A 6,961-nucleotide genomic window follows, 5' to 3' on the forward strand; every position below is an offset into this window, starting at 1 on the left:
CCAGGAAGCATTAGAAAATGCCCGCAGAAAAAACCTTTTGTGGGTTTTATCTAAGCAAATCTAATTCTGAGCATACCGATCTTCAAAACACGAGAATTGCAAGAGACGAGGCCGATGTGAAGTCATTATGCTAGAAAGCAACTGGATAAATCTGTTCAGTTCTGAGCAGCAAGATTTGGTATGTTTGTCAACCTGAAAGGTTGCCACAAAAATAGATTAAAGAAGACCTGCTGAACGCACAAACTACATAAATGAAAAGGCATACCAAGAATTCTGTGTGCAGCGCCTGGAGGCAAATCCGCCTAAAGTCAAATTCCACGATTCTTTGAAGAAATCAAAACTGCAGACATTCTCTGAACTTAACAAGGAAGTGAAGGTCAAGAACAAAACAGCGAAGGATATCGTACTAAAAGCTGATAGTGTTCTATTTGGCTATATGGTTGTAATAGCGGAAAACAGACAGCATCCATCCAATGGGACCTCGTCCTTGGGTGCTATCCTCAGTAGCTGGGTTATTGCCGAAGACCAGCAAGGCAGCACAGGCAAAGGAACTGCAAAATAATGTACCTGCTCAGAAGAAATTCGCCAGCCATCTGCACGCGTCATAGATGGTATGGTACTAGAGCATAAGTGGAAAGGTGACCATAAGAAGTTCTCAGATGTTGTTGCATAACTCCTTGTTTGAAATGCTTTTACACGGGGAAACATCCTCCAAGAGAATTGATATCAAGTGAAGCTCTGATCCTCGCAGTTATGAACGCAATTTTTGCAACTGCGTAAAGAAGCCTGAATTTTTCAGGCTTCTTTACGCAATTGCAAAAATTGCGTTCATAACTGCGAGGATCATAGCTTCACTTGATTTCATATCCGCAGTTTATATATGATCCATTTCATATATCATTTCATCGTTAAGAGAATTGATGTTGTCTTCGATGTGTATAGAGAGAATTCAATTAAGAACGCAGAAAGACAACAAAGAGGGGCTGAATATGGAAATGAACTTAGAAATATTCAAGCCGACCATAAAGTGCAGCTGTGGAAACCGTTCCTTTAAAATCCACAGAATAAGAGAGCCGTAACAATATTCGTGTCCAAAGAATGGAAACACAAGACAAGTATCAGAGAAGGTTGAAAGACAAGGTCGTCTTTGTAGCTTGTGAAGAAGAGTACCACCAGATCTCATCAGAGGGTTTCTTATCTCACCTCTTACTAACCGAGTTTTTACCCGGTTGATTTCGCTGGCGGGCCATGAATCAGCGGGTAAATAACGAGGACCCGTAACTTACAGTACGGTCCGCGAAAACGAGGTTAGTAAGATATTATATCTCTGAGGTAATTAATCCGGCGTGCGGGCAAGGAAACTAGTCGAAATCGAGCGGAAGGTTCAAATGCCACAAAATCCGAAAAACTAAATCTTCTTGGCTGTTTGAAAACAAGTTTATGAAACAGAAACGACATGAAAAAATTGAGGGAAAATTGCGTCATTTGTTTGGAGTATTTTGAGAAGAAAGATGTGATTAATTATGTATTAAAATAATTACAAGACCTTGTTTGAGTTACACCCATAACACGGAACATTTAGTGGCACTTGCTAACGAATGAATGAATGAATGACGAACGAGCGAGCGAACGAACGAACGATCGAATGAAAGGTATGAAGGTCGGACGGACGAACGCACCGTCACGCACGCACGAACGAAGAAACGAAAAAACGAACAAACTAGTTACCATTCCAGGTTAATTGTCAAAAGGGAAAAACGCCCTCAGAAATGGGGATGTATTGAAGGATTTTCGCTTTGGAGGTAAATCACTAACATAATGGCTGCACTCATATATTGATTCAATCAGTATGATATGTTTCTTGGTGAGAAACTCTTGAATTACATAAGCCCACCTGTTGACATTACTGAGTTGTAAAGAGCAGAAAAAGCATGCGCGTTCACAAAAGTTAGATTATCATCGTTTCCTTTTTCATTGTTATTCACTATTGCTATATTTTATCCCTCAATTTTCCGATCTAGTGAAGTGGATTAGTGGTGGACCCAGAATTACCGGATTGAGAAACAAAAAAAAAAAAGATATTTATTGCTTCCGGCAAAATCGTAGAGAAGAAAAACAAAACAAAGAAACTGAATAGACAAACAAACACGAGTAAAAGGACAAGCAAAGGATTGAAAATAAGATGAATCAACAAATAGTGGAATTTTGAAAGGAAACTGGGCGAAATTCGCCGAGTGCCGTGAATCATACGCTAGCCAACATCTTACAAGCGCCAGCATATCGCAAAACATTAATTGTTTATATGGGAATGGATCATCATCTTATGTCTTCAAACTAGTAAACTAATTACTCAAAATATTGAAGCTCTATATGACCACCAAAAAACTCGCGATACGCGTGATATAACAGCTGGATCTTTTGTCCATATGAAGTATTCAGGCCGGCAAATTGCCCCTAGATTAATGTTGTATGTAATTTTGCTGAAAACTAAAGGTAATCGAAAAACATTTAATCTCTTTCCTCTATCAGCAAATTGCTTTATCGGATATTCTGTGCGTTTATTTCTAGACTAACAATATTCTGCCCTATAGTTGTTTTGGTTCACAGCTAAAGAACAAGTATACAGCTTACATTCTCTTCTTCCCCAAAACGGTCCAGTTAAAGGGCTGATATTCCTTATTACAAAGAAAATATAACGTTTCCGCAAGAAAGCCACACCTAGGGCCTATAAAAAATACCTTTCAAAAAGTCGCTGCGTTTCGCTGAACTTTCGTGGCCACTTTGGCGAATGGTGGGACTTTGAAAGTTAGATAAAAATCTGGCATCTGGCACAGCGACAAGAACACCCTGCTATAATGGGCTCCTAAAGACCTCATATTGCTTTTTGTTTAAAGCCAAAATATTACCAGGTCAAGGAGAAAGCAATGGGGCATACAATTAACGGCAAAACAAATAACATTAAAAATTCGATAAAGATCAGACCGCAAGTCGTAGAAAAAAAAAACACTCAAAAACAGGGAGTTTAGTAAATTCATGCCATGGAAAACTCCTCATTTGCTAGCTAGGGACTGCTTTCATGGTGGAAGGACATCCTAGTACCAGAAGTCCACAAAGTTTCGATTTTTGGAAGTCTAAGGGCCTGGCTAACTAGGAAACATAGTTACCGAAACTTTGTTGCAGAAACAAATTCGTGGGTGGCTAAACTAATGGAAGCATGAGTAGGACTGCCCTCTCGGGAGATGCCTGGTACTGAATGAGAAATGATGAGAAAGATCGATACTTCCTGGTTAAGAGTTTCTGCTAGTACTATGAAGATCCTATAATTGAGGAGGCGTGTTTCTGGTATTCTAGGCTAACAATTATGAACGACAACGTAATTTTAGCATGTACTGTAAAGCAAGCGACAAGTTGTTTCGCCCTCTGAGATCCTCCCAGGGAAGCCCTGCCTTTGACGCCAAATCCAAGGCTGAAGCATTTGCTCGTGCATAAACAATGTTTCCCGAAAAACTTTGTGCCAAAAAAGGGAAACTTGAAAGCGCAAAAGGCAACAAAACAGTGAAAACTGCAGATTTCGATACAAAAACGGAAAGACCGAAGTAGAATATTGTAAAATTGTTAGGTCTCCCTTATTAAGGGTTAGTTCAACTTGGTACGAGCAGTTTTGAAGAGACGATAGAGAACGAACCATTCATTTTAATATTGTATGCCCTCGTTCTTGTGAATTATTGAATACTTTAACTTTAGGTTTTTTTGTATTTTCGTTTTACGCCAAAGTAATGGACAAATGTTTCATGCCGCACGTTCACGCAGTGTGATTATTTTTACTCTTTTAGCCGGAGTATTAAATATCATTGCTTTCTGGCGTTGTGGTTGCTGTCGGCGCTGTATTCCTATTGCGGTGCCACAAACAGTAATGACCCGGGGTTCGTAGCTTAAAAAATAAATATAGACTAAATCAGTACAGTTATAGCAAAGCACATGGAGTGGATTATATATATCTAAACCTCTTTTTGTTTTATATTTAAGAAATAGAAAACATGTACCGCAGGCGAGTGTTTCCACAGCTTTTTCGAGTTCTCCCAAATTTCACGAGTGTTTCTATAACTCGATAGAAACACGGAGTACATGTTTTCTATTTCTTTTAGAAAACAACGCGACTAGAAAAAGGAAAACAACTTGTTAACTCGAATTATCAAAATATAAATTCTCTTTGCTCGCGCCATCACTACGTCACAGCTCGTGCTAGTTCTGTGTCTCCATCGAGTTATAGAAACACGATTTTTAACCAATCAGCGAGCGTATTTTCTTAGGACTGTTTTCTAAATTTATTTAAAGCAACTTCAATGGACAGATTTCGCAGTTATTAGAAATCAGGGACATTAATTGTAATGACTTTTAAATGTAATAAATGGCTTGCCCCGCCCCATCTAACTAAAGGGACACACACTCTTGTAATACTAGAAATAAGAACAAATTTGACATTCCTCTCTTTAGATCTGTTGCTGGTCAATGCGGGTCCTCTGTATTTAGAGCACACCGTCTTTGGAATGACCCTCCAGAATCTCTAGCTGGAACACAGAGTCATCTCCTTTTTGAAGCTGAGGTAAAGAAGCGGTTTTGAGAGGCTTTCTTGAATTATGGGCCATGTGGCCATGCGATGTTTCAAGTTTTAAGGAAGGCGTTTTGCAATTGTAATATTTTATAGCCATCAGATTATAAACAATTATTGGATGAGGTTTTTGTGATGTCTAGAATAATCAAGGTCGAGGTAGGGGTTATAATAATTGTTTTGTTGTATATTGAACGAAAAAAACATGGTCACGACAGTGAGTGGAACTGATTATTTATTTCTAAACATGTAAAAATATACACATCAGCGGCACATAATTCGATTGACAAAAAATTCTAAGCATTAGACAATATGTGAAAAATTGAATAAAAGCTGGTTAGTCTAACTGAAGAGAACAAACCTGGAAGTCATGTTTTTGCTTTTTCACTGACGGCAAGCAACATAAAGCGCACAAACTTGACGGTCAACACTCATTGCCAACTTACACGACGTACAATCTACTTTAGACTTCAAATCTACTTCAAAGAAACAAACATTTCAAAGTGCAGAGAACATTCAGATTAGGCGAGCCAAAGAGTTGGACCCGGATAGATGGGTTCTAATTGCATATTCCAATATCCACTAGACTAACGAGACAAGCTCTTGAAAAATCGAATTTTTTAGAGTATTGACATAGTAGTACCCAGCAAAACAAGTAAAAGCTAACCGTCTTCAAAGTGGTTTTTAGACCTAAATACTGTAGATCAGTGCGGCTTTGCTTAGACGCGCTATTTCTTGTTGAACTAAAGCTCTAATTCTGCCTGTTTTCATTCGTTTTACAGCGATAAGCTTCTCATATTAAGGTGGGATATTGCGTCGTGTAATTGTAAGGAAATGTCCAATGTCTGTGACGTATGGCAATTAGTGTTGACCGAACTTGACATGAGTACCCTTAGCAATCATGCACCGCGGTCCTACATGAAATGATTACCCGTGACCTTGAGTGTCCTTGACACGGCTATTGAATAATCTGCAACTAGATGGCGTCACCTGCGCTGTTTCGAAAATTCACTCTACGCTTTCGGCCAATCAGAAAAGAGCTATAGTGACTTCAAGTCGTAAATACCCTTTTCTTTGGCCATCTCAGTTTTATCAGAAATAACACACAAACAGTGGTGACAAACATCAGATATAAACGCATACTTGAAATTATCTTTTATTTGACGTTTCGTAAGCTTCTGCATACATTTTCAAAAGTGAAGGTTAATACAAAATTAGAGTTTAAATATACAGGATCACTAATTTATTAACTATTAGGTGACAAAAACTAAGCTGTGTCTTTATTAGTTTTTGTCATCCATTGGTTTAATGCCAATATTCCCCCCCCCCCCCCTCCCTTCCTCCCCCAAAAAGAACTGTATTATGGGATTGGTGAAAATAGCAAATTGCGTTTAAGACGGCAGGGGACCGCAACACACCTTATTCCAAAATGGCCGCTGATTTATGGGCATAAAAATTGGCCCTTGTTGCCTCGTTCAAGATAAAATATTCTTTTGAATTTTAAGCTTAAGAACGAGGCATCAAGGGCTTATTTGAATAAAAACAAACGAATATTTAAATGGCGGCCATTTTGGAATAAGGTGTATTTTGCTCTGCATTCACTCGTACCCAGACTCCTCTGTTTCCGTGGCGAAGAAATATCAATTTCTGTCTAATTTTCCACTCAAACGCCAGATATTACATTGTCGTTGGAGGCTTTTTCTTGCGACCCTCAATTGTGACCCTTCATTACAAACAAAGCGAATGCTCAGTATCTCCAACAACCATTGTATATTTCCTCTTGTCTCGTCAAGTCAAGGACGCAAGATTACAACCTTTGCCTGTACTGTTTAAGAGCTGAAGTTGACACTTTCCTTCTCCTTAATATATTACTTGCTAGTGCGGAATTTAGCGCAAACAACACTCAAGAAGGCAGCCATTGCTAATACAAATCCAAAAGCACCGCAGGAATAGTATCGGAATGCAACCCGCACAAAGGAAAACAGATACCCTCGGTACAGGTAAAACTGAGGACAAATCCTTTGAGAACTGAAATACACTATAATTTTACTTTGCGAACATTGGTGATGCCGGTCGGTTCACAACATCACAGCCAAGACATCATGGTACAATCTGGGATTTCAAATAAAAGAAAATCATGAGTGGTAATATAATTGCAAGCACGGCAAATGTTTTAGTCAATGGAATATCCAATTATACTGATGTACATGCAAAGGTTATACCTTTTTTTTTTTGTTTTGAAGATCTTGTCTGGTTTATATTGCAAAATGACCAAAACGTCCCAGGCAACGAGACATGTCAATGCTAATCTGGTAGAAAAATCTACTAAGAAAAAGCTACTGCATTCAAGGT

General features: G+C 38.7%; 1 protein-coding gene across 4 annotated transcripts in view; it reads left to right on the plus strand.

Annotated features, from left to right (window-relative positions):
* Window positions 1–6,961, plus strand: part of LOC138038526 (zinc finger protein 596-like) — a 39,769-nt gene that overhangs the window by 14,805 nt on the left and 18,003 nt on the right. For 2 of the 4 annotated variants that reach the window (XM_068884449.1, XM_068884450.1), the window contains 2 exons: window positions 4,495–4,603; window positions 6,853–6,961. The exon at window positions 6,853–6,961 is cut by the window's right edge and continues 121 nt beyond it. The gene's annotated coding sequence lies outside the window, so the exon portion shown is untranslated. Of the gene's footprint in view, window positions 1–878; window positions 1,308–4,494; window positions 4,604–5,391; window positions 5,413–6,852 lie in introns of those variants that run through there. The other 2 variants (XM_068884452.1, XM_068884453.1) reach the window with 2 other exon arrangements.

Source organism: Montipora capricornis, chromosome 2 (genome assembly GCF_036669925.1).
Source record: "Montipora capricornis isolate CH-2021 chromosome 2, ASM3666992v2, whole genome shotgun sequence".
NCBI lineage: Eukaryota > Metazoa > Cnidaria > Anthozoa > Scleractinia > Acroporidae > Montipora > Montipora capricornis.